Below are 20,178 nucleotides of genomic sequence, written 5' to 3' on the forward strand. Positions count from 1 at the left end.
TAATCCCTGCGCCCCACACCATGAAGTCACTTAGTCAGTGTTAATGGATTTAATTGGACCGTAATAGATATAGCACTCTTCATTGTCTGCTCAGCAATAACAACATACAGAATACTGTACATAATGACACCAATTTCACTGATTACTTCTCTGACTGCTCAATTTATTCATTTGTCCTTCTTTATCCTTCCTTCCTTCCTCCCTCCATCCCTTCATTCCTTCCTTCCTTCCTTCCTTCCTCCCTCTATCCCTTCATTCCTTCCTTCCGCTTGTTAGTTCTTCTTTAGCCTTGTCAACGTTGAGGCTTCTGTGCGGCTCAGAATTCATTACTGACACATTTGCATCACACTGTCAAAAAATGAACTGATTGCAGTGGGAAAGGGAGATATGGATTATGGCTGTGTGTGAGTGTGCGTGTGTGCGTGCCGTGCGTGTGTATCTGTGGGTTATTAGGGCTTATTGTAGCAGAAGGCACAAATGAAAATGAGAACTGCACCGACTGGAATGATTATGTTAATGCCTCATTTCTATTCGCTCCATTTTAGTAGCAGGAATTGCCTGGGAACAATGGGTGACTACAGGGACACAAACGCACCTAGGGGTGGACGACACAGAGGACCGGCAAACCAATCAGATAAACACAGCACAGATAAGAACACCCATCATAAACACCATAGTGCATACAAATCCACAAGGGGTTCCTTTCGCCCTCTCTCACACGAATATAGCTACCCACTTAAACCCATTTATACGCTTTATCGTAATGTACAACTAAAATAGGCTCTATGCACAGGAGGCATATTGGAAATAAATTGGTACAAATGGAGTCTGTTCCATTTAGTGGAGCGCGGTGGTTCTCACATTTGATTGATTGTTATTGAAAATGAATTCAAAAGGATACAAACACAAGAAAGCCGGCGGCCTTGTTTCCATTGTGGTCCTTTTGGGGAAAGGGGACAGGGAGCAACAATACAAAATGAAGACAATTTCATTTCAAGGAGAATGATGCCTGAAGAAGGACATCAGTGACCGAAACGTTGCCATGTACCGTGCAGAATGGTCGACAGTGTGCGGGAATGTGTACTTGCCTACGACCAAGCGTTTTTAATTAATTTCAAGGACCCTCATAACTCTGAGACTGTACAAATGGAACCAAATGGAACCTCGGTATCATTTGTATACTCTCAGAGTTGAGTGAACCCCACTTTGAGACTCACTGGTGTAGTTTCCAGAGCCTTCATTAGTATCATTGGTAACACATGTGAAGGAAGAGGCCCAATTTATTTTTCCAATAATGGCTGCTGTGCATAGAGCCTATTAGTTCACCCATTATGGTTATGATAATGGGTGAACTACAATAGGGACGCTAGGGTTCAATTGGCCAAGCAAGCATGCCCACACATTTAGATCCACACATTCGCTCATGGTCCCTGGGGTTATTACTCTAGCACTACTCTCACTCAACACACAATGCAGTCCTCGGGGCCCAGCCTGGCCACAACCGCTTGGAAATTAGCCGTGATGGAGAGGGAAAGAGCGAGGGATGAGATTTAGAGGAGACAAGGCTTCCACCATCACCAGATTTACGACAGCCTTCTCAACACTCATCTCCCCCTGGGCCCATGGTGTATCACTGCTCTGCTATTGGACGGGCTTATCTAGGCCTTGACAGGCCATCCAATCAAGCGTGGCGCCTATTAGCGGGCGAGGGGGATTAGCTTTGATGTGCTCTTGGGTCTGTTTAAGTGACGGCCCGCTATCGGAGCATCGCCCATTCACGCTCTGCGTAATCTCTTTGACTAGAGAGAGAGAGGGGGGAGAGAGAGAGAGAGATAGGGGGGAGAGAGAGAGAGAGTATGATATAATAACCTTTAGACAGGTAAACCTTGCCATTTAGGTCGGGCTCAAACCAATGACACTTGTTTCCACTCACCTCAGAAACGAGAAACGACGAGGCCTACCGAAAAATAATGCAAAGATTCCAAATGTAAATTTGTTGGGCTGCAGAACAAGTGAAGGGAAAACAAGCGCAGTGTATTTGCCGCGCGGCGCTCTCGCGCTCCATTTCCGCTTCTTTCCACTTGAATGACGCACAGCAAGTGTCAAGCCTGCAAGTTCCCATCTGTTCATTCTTAGTGTGTCTCTCATCTGGTTTTCTCACCGGGACAGCAGATTAGAATAATAAGACGTTAGGGGCGGTCAGACGGTATGAGGATTGATTTTCACAGCAGTGTGTGTGGGTTTGTTAGTTTATCCATTACATTGAATTTAGATTTCCCCAGACGTTTGGTAGAGTACGCGGAGATGTGCAGTCATCTGGCTGTGTGGACTGTGACCCCTCCACTCTTTAGTATGGATCCACACGTTGAGAAACACAACAGCTCTCTTAGGGAGTTGTTATTATAGAAATATGTTTCTGTGTTATGGTGCTGCACTTTTTCTTTTTCTTTTTTTTTACAGGTGGTGCTTGGTGACCTGACGAAAAGCTCCCGGGATTTACACTCACTCTGCGGAGGCTCACAATGACTTTATGTACTCACAAGAACCACTCCTTTTGACTCTCTGGGTACCAGATTAAACACATGCACGCATGCACGCACGCACGCACACACACAAAGACTAGAATCAAAGACACTGAAGCTCAGCGACAAATGAGCCTATTTGGTAGGGAAAAGGAGGAACGTTAGAGAGAGTCAGTCAGAGAAAAATAAAGAGAAGGGGGGGGGGGGGGGGGGAGGGTCAGAACAGAGGAAGGGAGGCAAAGTGTTGGAGAAGAACAATAATGCAGCTTCATTAAGGAAGCCACAAGCTGAACCAAACAATCTGCAATAAAAATGGCCTGGAGTGGCTCTCATCTGTCTTCAGGGGGCGATAACACTGTTCTTCTCCTCTCCTCCGACACTATAAATGAGCCCCCAACACAAGCACAGCCACCCACCCACCCGCATGCACAGAGCATGCACACTGCACAGCACATGCACACACAGCACGTATTGATCACCAAGCTGCACATGCAGATTATCTCTCTCTCTCTCTCTCTCTCTCTCTCTCTCTGTCTCAAATTGTAAGAAACATCATAATTCATATTGTTACGTAATGATGTTTTCAAATAGACTTGAACTCTCTCTCGTACACATTCTAGAAATCTGTGGAGCGAATGAATGAGGTGGATCAGTGTTCCTTGCACCCCTTCCCCTCTTTGTGTTTGTGTATGCTAGTTATGATGATAAATCATAACAAAGCCAGGGCTGGCAGGCCCAGTGCAGTACAGTGGCACAACCAGAAACTGGCCACAATAAATGAACCTGGATATATAGCAATGCACAGGGAATAGTGCTTTTCTCATATCTTGGGTTGTTTCCAGATGAGGTTGAGCACACTACCTTTGGTTTTGACGACTCTGACGCGTCATATATTTTTGAACTTTGAATTGAACCCTGGCATCCCAAGCATAGACCCCTGGGGGCCCCCGGTCAATGAGGTATATAAGTGGTGGGTTGGGACTAGAGAACGATTGGCACACTGCATCCAGAAGTCCCATTTTCGGGGACAAGCGAACCAATGTCCTTTTCCACACTGCTTGCGCCTCCTAGATTGTATAGGAGTAGCCGAACATCGCCGTAGATGACGCGTTGTTAAAGCCCCAAATTCAGTCATCACCGTGATCATTAGAGATCAGTAGAGAGCGGAACCACATATGAACAGGACGTACAGTAAACTGACTTAGAGACATGCTACGTTACTGTACAGTACATGCGTAGAGATTAAATTGTGTGACAACACAATTAACATGCATCGTGTAACTAAATTCTACAAATGAAAAGCAAACATTTGCTTTCCATCTGACAAAAGGGTAAATGGATGGTAGACCTGCCACTTAAGCGGCTAATGGGCACCGCCGATTATGCAATGCCGTCTTCACGGCAACCCCAATGAGCGAGGAGAATGTATTATATGCATACCTGCCTGTCATACACCTTGCCATGCAACTCTCCCCCTACAATAAACACATTACTTCGGTAACACTAAGTTAAAACAATACATTCAATCTCATATACCCCTGGGTCCATGATCGAGGGCAATATGTAAGACTTCATGCAGGGCTCCATTAGAATCTGATCAAAGTGTGGGGTAAAGAACAGGTGAAGGAGGGGCGGATAAATATGGATGGAGAGAACAGATAAGAGAAAAGGAGGATGAGAGGAAAGCTGCAGAAAGCCTTTCCCTGCAGTGGAGAATATCCAGGAGAAAGAATATCCAGGATTAGGAGGAGGATCGATTTTCTTTTGTGCATGTGTATGTTGAGTCGTGAGCATGGGAATGTGTGCGTGTGTGCGTGACTGTGTGTATAGACACAGATGCACAAATTCCCTTTCTGCGCCTTTTAATAGCTGCAAATGTCGACATTAGCATTCTCACAGCACACACACAAACCTTTGCGTGCTAGAGTTTTGTGTGAACTCGTCATTGACAGTGACGAGCTGTGTGTGTGAGTGTGTGTGTGTGTGTGTGTGTGTGTGTGTGCGTGTGCGTGTGCGTGTGTGTGTGTGTGTGTGTGCGTGCGTGTGCGCGCCTGTCTGTGTTACTTGGACAATAATGGCGGGGTGCACGAGGAGCTCTCGCTGAAGCTGGTTATTAACTTGTGCTAATGAGGCTGAAATCAGAGCTAACTTGGGCAGCTGCGGGACAAAAGAGCCCAGAGGGGAGAGTGCCCAGCATAAACACACCTGCGGGGCATCACATTAACGACACCAAAGCGACGCGGTGCTATAATTGCTACTGTAATGGGCTGGGGGTGAGTGGGGGTGATGGCGGTATGGGTTGGAGGAATGGCACACTTCCTGTACCCCACAACAGGTCTGACAGTGGCAGTGCTACAATATAGGAGTCAAACATGACAACCAATCCCCAGCCACCCACCGCCTTTGTCCCCGTTACGCCCTGGGCCACAATGCAACCTCCACCCCCGTCACTCTCTCCAGTTTGTAATGCGAAGGCGGCATTCAGCGTGGCACAGGCACGCACACATTTCACGGAGCACTACTCTTGCGAGAGGAGAGGAGAATGTAGGCTTTCCTCGGGGGAGTGCATGCGCCCAGTCAACAGGCGGCAAATGCTGCATTGCCTCAACGTCTACAAAAAGGAAAATAAATGAGTAAATGGGGAGTGGGGGGGTGGTTGGCTTGGGGAAGGTGGGTGGCTTTCTCTTTCTCATCAGAAAGACACTTGCTGCCAGAATTCTATGCACACATCTTTGAGATGTAGAAGACACACAAGCTAAGGGAGTTAGGCGTACAGCATAGAACACACTCCAGTTCCTTGAACAACCAATCGAAAGGAGTTCAAAAAAAGGTTGGAGGCTATAGATCCCAGACATTACACCTGAGATCTGAAACGACCATATACAGTAGGCCTACACTATGTAAGCGGGATCTATTAAATGAATGCCCAAAGCGTGGTCCGTAAGGTAATTGCAAGTGGGCGCACCAACATGTCATCATTTCATTAAAACCTTGACAAATGCTTTTGAGATTTTCAAGTGGGCCCCTGATCCAGAAAGGTTTGGGAACCGCTGCATTGGAGCCAGTTCTGGAGGAAAATGTAGAGGTGCTAATGCAACGTTGAGACTTCAGTACTAGCATCAAGCATTGGGTCAATCAGCACTCAGTACTGTAGAAGCATTTGAATATTGTTGAGAGAGACAGCGCCTCTGTGTTGAATCTACCTTTCCACAGGACGTTAAAAGACAAAACAGCATGCAGCGCTTTCTTTTTACAGACACACGGCCTTATAACTTCTTGAAGAGATTTGTAGAACGAAGGCAAGATGTTCTGAACGGTACACTTACTCTGTGAGTGTATCTGTCTGTCTGTCTGACTGACTGACTGTGTTCCTTGCTGTTCTCGACACTGCAGTGTTCTCTGTGTACTTGTCATTCAGTTAGTGGATCCATGTATAGAAAATGTGAGGTGTCATGCCGTAGCAAAGGCTGTCTACTTGATAAGACGGGGGTGCTTTAAATGAGTAAAAGCTATAGCATCTTCACCTGGAACACATTTAACCACTTTCCCTTTCCAAAGAAAAATCATGAATAGTACAAAAATAGCCGATCTACAAGTTCACAACGCCTCATGCTGCGACGTGTTATGAGCTTATAGATCTGTAATGAGATGTGAGGCTTTTTCGCGACAGCAACGACTTGGAAGGATTTCTCTGCACGTGTATCAGCTCCGTGTGACTGACATATAGGCATCTGTTGATGGATAAGGGAATGTTACGGCTCTAGCAGTGATTCCGAAACATATTAATTTCATGGACCACCAGTTTCACACGCATTATGCTATGGACCACCCGATGTAATGGCATTTCTATCTCTGGTACGCCAATTTATATTGTAAATCCACCGTAAATTTGTTTTATTTGTACACTCTCTGAGTTACAGACCCAAGGGTCCATTTGGTTCCTAACTATCTCTAATTGAGCTAGGTACCCCCTGGAACTCCCTCATGTACCCCTAGGGGTCCCCGGACCCCACTTTGGGAACCGCTGGTCTAAGCGACCGAAACGTCGACCTAATAAAGAGCAACATTTTGGTGTCTGACAGTGTGCGGGACCTCTTCTTTGTCTCTCAAAAGATACCCTTTTCATTATATGCTCTATTGCCCTACTACGCACCTGCAGCCTTTTGAGATCGGCCTTTAGCTATATGAACCAGCAAAAAATAAATTAACACTCTGTCTGGATCTTACTGTGTTTACACAATTGTTCACATGCCACAGTATGTCGACAGACCCGGCATGGGGTCCACGCTACACCCCTGATCATAGAAACAAAACATTCAGGCATTTGCACGCATGCATGCACACCCATAAACACACCCACAGGCTTCCACCACAAAGACATGTTCAATTGTGTGTGTGTGTGTGTGTGTGTGTGAGAGCGTGTTTTCCTTCATGTACAGTAGCTTACCCGTCATAGCAGTGTGCTGGTGGTAGGGGGAGCCTGAGGGCCCCCAACCACCCCCCCCCCCCCACACACACACACACACACGCACACACACACACACACACACACACCCCCACTAACAACTGGAGACTCATTCTTACTACTGCCTGGCATCATGCTGCAGCTATATAGTGTGTGTGTGTGTGTGTGTGTGTGTGTGTGTGTGTGAGACAGAGCGACACATGGACCCACACGCGGGCATGTGTGTGCGTTAACATTCGTTCGTTAAATGTTTCTTGTTAATGCATGTATGCATGACGTGTGCGTGTGTGTGGGTGTGTGTAGGTATATGACCATATGATCTAGCATATGCTCTTTTCATGTTAATATAAACAATGCATAATTCATCCAGGAGAGAATCCAAATGTGCCTACAGTATTTGTCACCAACACACAGCAGGCAGAGGCGACCACTGACTGTTCCTAGCCTGGCTTGGCCAGACTGATATCACTGCGTATTAGTGCCTCGATATTAGTCTGGAACTTTGGTGTGGACGATTTATTTCCAAGGGGGCGGTTACAAACAGATTCCAATGTCACAGCAAAAAAAGTCTCTCTTTGAATAGTGGGCTCTGATTGGTCACCCACAACTCTGCGGTGAGCGTAATGTAATTCAAACTGAGGGCTGTTGTGTAAGATCCATCCTCAGTGTTGCAAATGCATACATTTTAACGGAATATGTTACTGTGTGAGAGTGTAAACAAACACTGGTTACGTTTACGTGTGTGATCCCCATTTTAGCCATGGTTAAGGCAAACCTCAAGACTATGGCGACTGGCATGGTAAACGCCATAATCTGATTATAAGACCTCACTGAATAAGGTCCTATAGACTCACAAATCAGTGTCTAAACGCTTCGCTCACCAGAGACCGAGGACAATCTCTACTACTCGGCCTAAAGTCATTATCATTTTTGATAAACTAGAGCGGTGCCGGTTGGGCACTGGCCTACTTGGAACGATGCAAGTTGGAAGTGCATGGCCCACCCAGATATTATGTCTGTGTCCCTTGTTATGTCCATATATGGAGTTCTTTGTCAGGCATGCCCAAATATGGAGTCTATGCTGACGTCAGGATGATGTCAGAACAGGCCAGCTCCATATATGGACCCTAGGCAGGGGCCCGGTCCAGAGCCCAGGCAGAGGCATTTTGGGGGTGGTTCTGGACAACGAATTTGATATATAGTTAGATAGTGTTCAATCAATCAAAAGCTTTCATTGCTAAAACTGGGTGAAACGTATGGCGGCCGGTCACATTGGGGCGCCGACATGATTGGTTTTCAAAGGAGCACCGAAGCCTGGCGTGAAACAAAATCACACCCGTGTGAAGTGAGGGGCGCTCTTATCATCGTACGTACATGATCACATTCCGGCCAATCACAATTGGCGTCCTCAATTTTCTGTCCTCACTTTTTATCCTCAATACATACATTGCTCAGCCAATCATATCAATGCTATGTGCTCAGCCAATCAAATCATCGCTATGGGGTACAGTTGGTACACACAAACACACCTCAAAAACACCACTCCCCCCGTTTTCCAAAGAACAACTACAAAATATCCAAAGAACAACTACATCCGCCGTTACACAGCAGCTGCCGCCCGGGTTCACCGGCAATTAGTACATTTGTACTTGTTTTTTGTTCTGTAAACACCATCTAATTATGACTAATACACTATATACTATATACTCTAATTGTGTGTAAATAATATGACAGTGTTTGAGTATATTTTCACAAAACAACAAAATGGTGAGTGCTGGCGATGTTACGGTTAATATTAATATTGAACCAACTATAGAAAATCACATTAAATCAAACCCCGAACTTTAATTAAACCATCACCATCATTCTGATCTTTCACGGTGAGTGAGGATTGCTTTGTTTTGTCGGAAAGTGCAGTCACTGGCCGACCAGCGGGATGAATCCGTTTCATTTCCAGGCCGTCCCACACCAGTGGCTTCAGGTAATGACACGAGCGACTGTCATGGCAACACAAATACAAGGAGCACTCGTGCAAATACTGAAGATGAGCGTTTTTGACGAGTGGCTTTCACTGCGCTCTGCGCAGATACAAGTAGGTAGGTTATACATGCAAATTCCTTGTATACACATGTAAATCACAATTCTTTGTTCAATACCACTGACAAATCAGAGGCTCCATTGGGGAAGAATGAACGTTGGGAATACAGTAGGCAATTAACAAGACGGATAGATGCTATAAATGGGAATGGGGTATTGATTGATTGATTGAGAGCAGGGGAGTGGGAGAGAGACAGAGAGTGAGAGAGGTGGTGATTGGTTGGTTTACCGGTGAGTCCAGACATGGGCTCCTGCACCAGCATAAAAACAACATTATTTTTGTCATGCCAGCTTGAGAGGCTACAGAGGAAGGACCTCTGATGGGTTTCAGCAGGCCAAATAGCTGTTCGCTGATTGGTATTCATTTAACCACCAGAGTGTAACTGGCCCAATCTTGTGATTTGACAGTATGGTCAAATGTGGTGCCATGACAAATGTAATGCATAAAAAAATAACGTGATTAAATTTGATTACTACAGTAGCAACTCACAGGTATGACGGAGCGCTGGTGGAAACGTCAAAAGTATGTCCATATCCCTGGTTCTCAAAGTGGGGTCTGGGGTCCCCCAGGGGTCTTTAAGGGTGTTCCAGGTTGTCCAAAGCCAAATGGGGAACAGTCTGAACACTTTTGTCCTATTTTAATGTTTCTGCTATTTTTGAAGCTGTTTGAACAAGAGCTTTTCGAATGCGAGTCCCCGGATAACATACGTATCACGTTGGTGTGCCTTAACACCAATGAAAATGTTAGAGAACCACTGGGTCTAAATGTAGAATAAAGTTGCAGCAAGCTACAATGAACATAGCTGATGAAATACTGCAGAGAACAAAAGCTTTCGTCCAGTCACAGCTTCTCGCATGTTTCCTCGCCAACGTTGAAACTGTGCCATTTGTCTTGATGATGAGATAATAATGCGGATAATCAGTAGCATCTGTGAACGGTGTGGGGCCTCAGCGCTCTGTGAACGGTGTGGGGCCTCAGCGCGGTGACGGTGTGGGGCCTCAGCGCGGTGACGGTGGCAGTCGTTACTCCATCTGTGAACGGTGTGGGGCCTCAGCGCGGTGACGGTGGCAGTCGTTACTCCATCTGTGAACGGTGTGGGGCCTCAGCGCGGTGACGGTGGCAGTCGTTACTCCGCGGACCGACTCGGAATCATCTGCAGAACCTCACAATTAACCTTCAGACAAGCTCGGGTAATTACACAGTGACACACACACACACACACTCACACAGTGACACACACACACACACACACACACACACACAAACCCTGGGTGCTAATTAAAATTAACAGTCAGGCTTTTGCTCTGTGTGCACGCTGAAACACACAGGTATACTCTAAATGAAGTGGGTGAGCCTAACTAACGGCTATGGCAGTAATAAAGTTAGGTATACTGTAAGGGAATGGAGATGAAGCCACGCACACCGACAGCTGTGTGACATACAGTAACACCATGTGCCGCGTTGTGACACCGAGCTCGACCATACGGTGAACTCACAACTTACACTACACAATACACAATAGGAACCGGCACAAATAGGAAGTCATGCACACATGGGCACTGACAATAGATTAGGGATTAGTGGGGCCTGACATCTTTTGCTAAGAGCCCCCCCCCCCACCACGTACCCTGATCTCGTTTACGCGGTTTTGTTTAAATGTCGGTTGCTGGTTGTTACATCAAGTGGGGCTTAATCAAGATGAGATTGGGTGCAGCAAGGTGGAGGACGGATTCGAGCGTTTAAAAAAAACGACTTATGTCAAAGACATGAACATGTTTACATAAATAGTTTAAACTGAGATCAACTCGGAGGACAGATGCAATTTCCAGACACTTCCTTTGTCTTTGTTCCATGACTCTACAAAGTCTACTCTACATGCATACACAGGAGTCGGGCACGACCACATTCTCAAAGACATTATGTGCTCAAGCTTTCATATGTCCCACGGCACCATTGGATCAGTGCTCTTGGGGTTGTCCGCTGTGATGCAGTAGCAACGAAATGCAATTAAATATTTAAGAATATTCCAGAGGCCCTTGAGCTGACAGATGTCCACAGACAGGTCTGCACACACAAGGACTTACAGTTTGGCACTTCTAACCTATACCGTACTTGACTGATTGTTCCCCAGGGCTCCAAACTTGGCCCGCTCCTTTTTTAGTTTTACCCTCCACATCCAAATCTCTTCATTATGAGGCGTTGTAAGCTTGTAGATCAGCTATTGTTCTGCTGAATGGACGGTTCAGCTCAGACTCATTTGGTCGTTAGAGCGTTATTCACAGAGCGTTAGAGCGTTATTCACAGCACGCCTCACGGTCTCTCTCAGAAGAAAATGAGTACAAGCCACGGTTGTTTATCGTCTGTTGTTTACTGCCTGCTGTTTACTGCCTGTTGTTTACTGTGTCTAGAAAATCTGCTATACTAGACTTTTTTAGACTTCTTCAAAGTTCTTGGATGAAAAACGCTCGTTTTTCAATGAGTTCTTTCTGTATTGAGGCATCAGGGAGTGTTTGGCGCACGCACGTGCACACTCACACGAACACACACACACACACACACACACACACACACACACACACACACACACACACACACACACCTCTGCAATCCACAGAGGTGTGCAGGAGCACGGAGCAATGTGCATGATTTGCCAGTCGTTACTGATGACATGAGCTTTTACACTTATCAGCAAATCAGAGATTCTAACGCAGAGTTTTGGACTGATCTTCGTTTGAGCTTTGTTTTGGTCTAACAACCTTGAATTTACAACCTGCACGTACTGTGTTTTAATAGCATCGTCATCTACAGAGGGTATGTGCGTGACATCATCATCATACCCAGAAGTTATGCGGGAACGCCTACTGAGTTGCAAAAAATGACTTGACAGCCCATACATCCAAACAGAAAAGTCCTATCTGATTGCATTAAACAACGTTAAACTCACTGTGCCACTGACTTTACGCATAACCTCTATACTGCCCTAAAGCCAAAGTGCAGTAACTACTGGGGGGGGGGGGGGGGATAATAATGGGTTTAAAAGTGTTTCAACTGGTCAGCAAAATGAGATATTGGCAAAAAAGTGATATTACACTAATTGTAAATATGTTCTTGAGGTAATTGTTTATCCCCTAAAATCATGACCAGGCTCATTTGACCTATGGGATACTCAAATACTGTAAGTCTGTGTGTCAACACAGGGCCGTATAGGCTGGATTTGTTTCTGGAAATGGAAATGTCATTCATTTGTCTCTGTGTCTTCAAGTAATAATGTTTCTTGCTGGATGGAAGCAGGCAGATCTCAAAAGAAACCAGTGTTGCAGGCATGCAGCGATCAGGAACTCTAGTCTATGGGAATGGATGGGTGAGTGAGGAGAACATCCATGCGGGAGTGGGCAGAAATCACACAGTAGCTGAGAGCGGGCGTGGAATTGGAAAATCAATCACGCGCAGGGCTCTACCGCCAACGCCTGTTGGGATTCAAAAGCTAGCCCGCATTTGGTACAGCCTAGCCATATCAAATACGAGTCAAATTGCTGCTGAGGCAGGGGAGACTGAAGGCTTTGGCCTCAATTCTGTTCTCGTCTTTCACATCTTGTATTATCACCAGTCCATTAAGTTGATGGTCTGTTTTTATCGTCTTCCATTTTCTCCCTTTCTCTTGTCCCCATTTTAATTAATCAATTCCAGGTTTAATTTATTTCGGGTCTCTGCAGAGGAGAGAGTCCTCGCTGACTGTAAACATGCACCTCAAACGGAATGGAAACGCAAACGTGACTTGAAGGCAGAACGTCTCCCCTATACAGCTGGGTGCCAGTCAAGACAAGCAGAAAGTCTCCCCTATAGAGCGTCGCAGTCCCGCCCCCTCGAGAGACCCGGACAATAAATCCATGTTCATTTTCCTCATAAGACTTTTCAGAAAGTATTTATTTAAAGACGTTTACGCCGCGGACAAAGCCAACTCTTGTCGTGACAAATCACAACAAACACAATTTTTCGCGCTGAACAAATAATTAGAAAGAAGATTTGTATACTCTGTACAGTGACAATAAATTGAATCTAATCTAATCTAAAAATAATTTTTTTTGTTGTTTTTCTTCTTTGTAATTATTTGTTTGGTCCAAAATATTGTGTTTGTTGTCATGATTTGTCACGACAAGAGTTGGCTTTGTACGACGCTTATAAGGTCTTTAAATAAATACGTTTTGAAATGTCTATGGGGAAATTGCATTGGAAACTATTTCCTGGGCCTGGCGTCGTCATGAAAGGGGACGGGACTGCGACGCTCTATACAGCTGGGTGCCAGTCAAAACAAGACAAGAATCCACAGTGAACGTGCATTGTCCTCACTTTTAGGATTCCTGTAGGCCAGTGCGTTGTCATGTGTTTTCACCATGTGGTGTTCGATCACAACTTGTAGCTAACACTTAAGAGACACTCTATGGTCAGGATGGGGAAACCATGTGAAATATCAACCGTTCAATGTGGCAAACTTGGGGCAAAGCTTATTATTTGATGCTGTCATGTGCCGGAATAGCAGATCTACAAGCTCACAACACGTAACGTTGTGAGCTTGTGCAGTACACAAGCAATTTTTTGGTCAACAGCACTGCACCATCCTAAAGGTAGAGTCCAATTCACCTACGTATGCTTTGCACTCAGTTTGCAGCCCGGAATCTCACTTCACTCTCCTCTGTGCTAATGAGGCGCAGATGCCGAACATGAAGGACGTTCTCCACCACTTATGCACATAACATTGACTTCCATCGATAGTCCATGGTCGTTTGCAGGCTCGACCTCGCAGCTTTGTTTGCCCTTGGTATTTTGAATGAGTGAGAGGGCGAGGGGCAAGCAGAGCAGTCCAGCGCTGACAGAGAAGTTGAACACAATCTCAGCATTTATTATTCATCAAAACAATCTCCTCTATCAGACCACTCACACAACAGCAACACGCCAGGGAATGCACAGCGTGCTTAGGCGTGTGACACAGATGAAAAGAGGCAGAGAATTTCAAATTAATATTAAGGGAACTTTTTAAATTACACCAAAAATAGCACACAGATTATGTCTATGAGCTGAAGCAAATTCATATCATTATTTAAATATAATGGTAAATGTGGCAAATAAATAATGACGGTGACTATATTCCTAACACTACAGTATGTGTGCCCATTGGCTACTCATTACGTATGTTTTCATTTCAAGCAATCATAAAAAAGCAGCAGCTTCATTCACAGCATAAAACGGTGCCATCTAGAAGAGCGTTAAGCTAATCTCAAACAACAACAACAAAAACACCATCTACAGCAGTGGTTCCCAATTAAGACCCACAAAACACCCACAAATGGGTCCTGACCCAATGTTTGTCAGTGATCTACAGTATGTTTTGCCCTATTCTATACTTGGAGTATCTGTCAGGAATCAACAAGGTTTGTAGGACACGAGGCAGTGCTGCCAGTCAGAATATTTATTCACTAACTCAACAGAAGTACTGTAACAAAACTGTCAAAGAGGAGCAGAACACATGCGGGTAATATCACTCAGGAACTAACTAAACACAGGTGAACCAAATAAACAATAATCCCAGAGCGTGGTGAGACAACAGAGGTAGTCTCGCGTAGCCAGATAACTATTCCACAATCTCCGAATGCTATATAGAGTCTGGAACTATAGCCCCCATGAGCTGAGTAAGGAAGCTGCCATTTCCGTTCACGAAAATATATTTTAAAATATCTTTACATTTGCTTTTTGTATTTCCTTTTCTGCTAAGTAACAAGCTATAATATATTAGATGCTTAGGTGGGGAGAGTCAACAGTTGTTACCAGTTCGTCTCGTGTTACCAGACTGTTGCCGCCGCGATTTCCAAACGCTTCATCACCCAGTCTGGGCCAACGGAAGAGCTATCATGCGTAAATAAGGGTAGGCCTACACAATAATAAAGCAGTACGTGACAGTATCATTTACTTTTGTCGGTATACTTTTCATGCCAATACTGTTGCACTGCTTCCACACCACTGCCGACGGGCATGCTGAAAGCTGTGGTCTTGTCTTCCTGCCAGCAGCGGTCCAGTGGAGTGAGTTGACATTTGTGCTGACAAGTGTTAAAAGGTCAGAGACCACATTACCAGCAGGAGGTGGGAACAGATTGCCTTCCCACTGTTCTCCTTGGGAGCCTTCACTCTGTCTCTCTCTCTCTCTCTCTCTCGTGTGCACGCACGCACACACGTGTTCATACTTCACTGAAAATTGTGGGGGGAAAAAAGTGTGAAAGCCCCACAAACGGTATAGCATAATGTCCCCCCATCTGCAGTGCAAGGCGCCCAGTGTACTTAAAACATAAAATACATTTCAACAAATCTATGCTAGCTGGAGGGCTACACCCCACCCCCCCCCCCTCCCAAAAAAAGAAATGAAAAAGCAGGAAGGAAAGAAATCCACCGCATTCTAATTAGATTTGATGTTTGCAGCCGTGCGCGTCCCTCTCCTCCTGTTGTACGTAGTAATTGCATTTGCCGCCTAATTTGGGCAGGGGAAGTGAGGGCTGATTGTATTGCCTGGGTAATCGGCCGCAGTGAGCCTCGAGGATGCTCATGATGTCGCCGTGGAAACCCTCTCGATATCCCTCACCGCTTAATCCTTCCCCAAATATAGGGTATGAGAGGGGGGGGGAGAGAGAGAGGGAGAGGGAGAGAGAGAGAGAGAGAGAGAGAGGGGGAGGGAGAGAGGGAGAGAGAGGGGGCGGGGGGGGGTGATAAAGAGACAGAGAGAGGGAGGGAGAGTTCTGTGCTTTCAAAGGATTTAACTTGTTTACGCCAATGTGCAGTCTTTTATTACTACATAATTTGCAACACAGTAATTGCTGCTATCTTGGCCAGGGCTTCGTCAAAAAATAGATATTGTTGTAATCTCAAGGGGACTCACCTGGTTCAATAAAGGTCTAAAAATAGTAATAGTAATAATACTGTATGTATTTATTAGGCTATTCTCAGCTCATGCCATTTTACTTGGTTTAATTGTAGCTTTGAGACTTGATCTATTCTTTTTGTGATTATTCATTATGAACATGATGAACACTTTACAAATGCAAACCTGTTATGTATGTTTCCTTGCAGTTAAATCCTTCCACATATAACTACTGTATATCCTATTATGAGATACCATATATTTATCATTTTGAATACTTAACTCCCTTTAGCTTAGGCCTTCCACACGAGAATGGCTCGGGCTGTTACCCGTTCAGTTTGAAAACAGCATTAAAGTTTCGAGCGTCCACATTGCGGTTATGTTAATTATGCAATATGCATGTAGTCCAGATCTACGTAACAAGCTCATAGCACGGCACGAGTGCCATGCTACGAGCTTGTAGATCTGCTATGTCTGATTTATTTTGAAAATGTGGCACAAATCTTTGAATATATATTCTTTCAGAGAGAACGGGGGCTTCTGGGGGGTCCCTGGAACAGCATATTTTCAGATGGGGGTCCGCAACAAAATACAGATAATTCTGGGGGTCCTTGACACTTATATAGAAACAGGTATTTCAGAAAACTGTTAGAAGACATTTTTTAAATCAGGCCTAAATGGGTTAAGCATGTGTGCAACATGACAACTGTTTTAAAGTATTGTACAGTAACAACTAAAGTCTCTGTAATGTTTATGTTGTTTACTACAAAACAATCTAAATTAAGGGATTTAAGATCATGAAAGCTGGGCTGTTGCCTGAGTCCAATGCATTTTTGCCTACTTCCGGTCCCAGTTGGTTGTCCCCATGCTCAATAGAAGTCTATGTAGGAGAGCCGCCATTGGACTGGCCCCAAGAAGAGAACACAGTTTGCGTAACTCTGTCTATATCTAAGGCTCTGGTCCAGATGAGAGTGGCGGGGCGTTATTATGCACGGCCTGTAAAATGCATACAGTATGTGGCATAATCATTCAGTAGGCTACTGGGCATAATCAACTGTAGCTGATGTTTTTACTTTCTTTTCATTACAAATCATTACAATTATAATGATTTTAAATAGGCCTACTAATATGCTCGAGAGGCGGCATGATGCATTGTGAACTTATGAGTTTAACTTTGGAGATTGAATATATTCGCCGGTGCGCAACACAGCTGAATGTCAGATAATTGCTCATTAATAGATTGATTCCACCTGCTGCCTGCACAGCGCTAAACATTTTGCCTAATCTGCAGCTAATTAACAAGAGAAATTGCACATAGGCTATACCAAAAGTATAAAAAAGAGGAATTAGAAACAGTGAAAACAGGCCATTTATAGAGGAATATGGACAGTAAACGATGTGTTTATCCTACCTGGAGTATTTCAATGCAAAGCCGTTTTGTATATAATATAATTTAGAGAGCAAGTTGAAGCATGCAAGCACCTTCAGAATGTTTAATTTCCACCCAAGAAGACGAAGCACTTTGACAAGGTCCATGCTGCTGTGCAGTGTGCACTGCACAGTCAGACCTGCCTGAGACTTTTTTACAGATCTTAATAGCCTATACTAATATATTCTACACTACACCATTTTGTAGGCTAACAATAATGTAGATCATCCATTTTTTTCTTGTCTTTCCAGTTTGGTAATCACCATAATTTATATCTGTTCTCCGAAAATAGCTCATCTACAAGCTCACTGGCTTCAGATCGGCTATTTTCGGAGAAGAGATTTATTGACATTATGTGCAAATATAAAATAGCGGTGATACTGGAGGTGGAAAGTCTGGTGACGTGAGGTTAATTTGGAGGGGGCTTGTTTCAGCACGGAGACAACAAAGTCGCGTCTCCAAAGTTTGCCACTCTGGGAGGTGGTTTCAAAGAGATCCGGTTAAGTCTCCAAAAACGCGTCTCTGTGTGGCAGAAAGGGCAGATCGGCTAAATACTTTCCCGGGTAACGAATAATACGTCCTCATGTGGACACCACCTTAGTTCCATTAGAGCTGCTGTAGGATTATTTTAGTTACCAGTAAGACGCCCTGAGGGCCCTAAAGGGCGAGGTCGCGTGCACGCATCCGCCTGGGAGACGGCAGACTGCTGGGCGAGCGCCGACGCTTTGGCATGGGGGGTCAGATCAACAAATGGAATGAATAAAAATACTAACAAATAAAAAGGACGAAGAAATGTGTCACCAAGGGCCTGGCTATTTGCCCCAGAGTAGGCAGGCGTGGTGGAGTATGAAGAGTTGAAGACAGACAACATCAGCAGACTAATGCAAGAATCTTAATCTTTCAGGAAATATTGCACGGGACGTTGCAGCATATTTCACCTGTAGGTGCAATCAGTCACTGTGTGGCTTTGGGGTGTAGTGCGTGTGTGGGCCCCTGTGGCTGTGTCAGCAGCTATACTTAGCACTGAAATGTCTCACTGTGGTGTGATAAAATGTTTTGATGATGTTTCTGTGAACTGAGGCTCATTCTATCGCTGCAGCTGTTGCAAGAGCATCCCCTAAATCTGTAAGATATGCAAATGATATTCAAATGTATTCCTCACCATGCAGGACCGCTATGCACTGGGCTGCAGCCCTGTAACCCCGTTTAGACCATCTATCTCAGCATGCCACACCAGTCTGGGCCTGCATCCAATCTGCACCTCCTCTCCTCTGCAGGCTGAGGCTAGTTGCTACATAGTCCCATTCATCTCCCACTCTCGAATTCCCAAAGCCCATCCGCTTCTCCCTGTGTGTGTGTGTGTGTGTGTGTGTGTGTGTGTGTGTGTGTGTGTGTGTGTGTGTGTGTTTACTATTTACATACACATACAAGTTCATTCTGCCTTCGGGTCAACAGGTTCACACAAATACACACACTTGCACGCATGCAGTACATGCACACACACATGTCCTGTCAGCGTATACTGTACCTGGAAAGATATATAAAATACAACTTTTTCGGAAGCTGCCCCGTGTGGTGGAGCACTGCGCGGGAAACGGCTTAATTGCTTTGGGGGAAAGGAGCGAAGAACGGGGCTCTTTTAAGATGCTAATGAGGAGCTGTCAGAGATTTTCTGTTTCAACTGAGAAAGTGGAAGTTGGAGGCTCCCAGCTGGCCTGGCATACAGACAGAGCGGCCATGGCTCAGGCACCCAGGCTGGCCCGCTGCATATCGCTATGCTCCGCTCGCTCTCCAACCCCAGAGCCTAATAGCGGCAACCTTTAATGCGCCAGAGAACAGACACACTGAACCCGCTAATTATGCATCTAGCACGGGACCCCCATGCACTGGGCCATGGGCGAAGCTGTATGCTGTCGGGCGAGTTGTGCAGTGCTTGGTTTTTCATCTGCCGGTTTCCAACATGGCGGCCAAATAAATGCACAATCTCATTTCAGAGGTAAAACATACTACACATACTGTACTATTTGATCAGCACTGCACACAGTTTGATGGTTTGAATGAAGGTTTTCTATTTTAGATTAGCATAAATCAGTGCTATTGAACACACTTTACGTCTGTGTTGTTTCGAAAATATTGAACCAATGGAAAGTAGTAAAAAACACTTTGGACCCTCAAACTAACTACTAACTACAACTAACTACATACAACTACTGTATATATACACACACACACACACACACACACACACACACACACACACACACACACAAACACACACACACACACATAGCCTATATACTTTACCGCTCGTGTTCAACCACCGCAAAATGTTGAGCCATTGAAAAATAGCTTTTTCATATTTTTTATTTAACGGTGCTGGAGAGTGGGGAAAGTTACAAATGATGCAGTGCAGCGGCAACTGTAATTCATAGATATGGAAACTGCAAGTTCATGGTTCCTACAGTGTAAATGTCAACGTTTAGAGATTTATCCAGTCCAAGCCTCCGTTGCTCTCTCGGTCTTATCTTGAGTTGGTTGAAAGAAAGACGGGGGGTTGCTAAATGTGTTTGAAGCCCTGTTCAATGGTGTCATGTGTCTGCACATATTAGCCCCAAATGGAGCAGCCATAGTCCTTTGTGCCTCAAGAAATAGATGTGCAACATGTTCTATACTGAGAAAATGCTGGTGAGAAATGCAGACTGCAAAAAGGTGATAGCTGACAAAAAAACAGGTGCAACTTAACATATGGGTGGATGTCATACT

General features: G+C 44.9%; 1 protein-coding gene across 1 annotated transcript in view; it reads right to left on the reverse strand.

The window, feature by feature from the left end:
- The window catches only part of kcnd2 (potassium voltage-gated channel, Shal-related subfamily, member 2), a 130,026-nt gene that overhangs the window by 54,871 nt on the left and 54,977 nt on the right, over nt 1–20,178 (reverse strand).

This window comes from Protomyctophum bolini (assembly GCF_963924005.1).
Source record: "Protomyctophum bolini genome assembly, chromosome: 23".
Taxonomy (NCBI): domain Eukaryota; kingdom Metazoa; phylum Chordata; class Actinopteri; order Myctophiformes; family Myctophidae; genus Protomyctophum; species Protomyctophum bolini.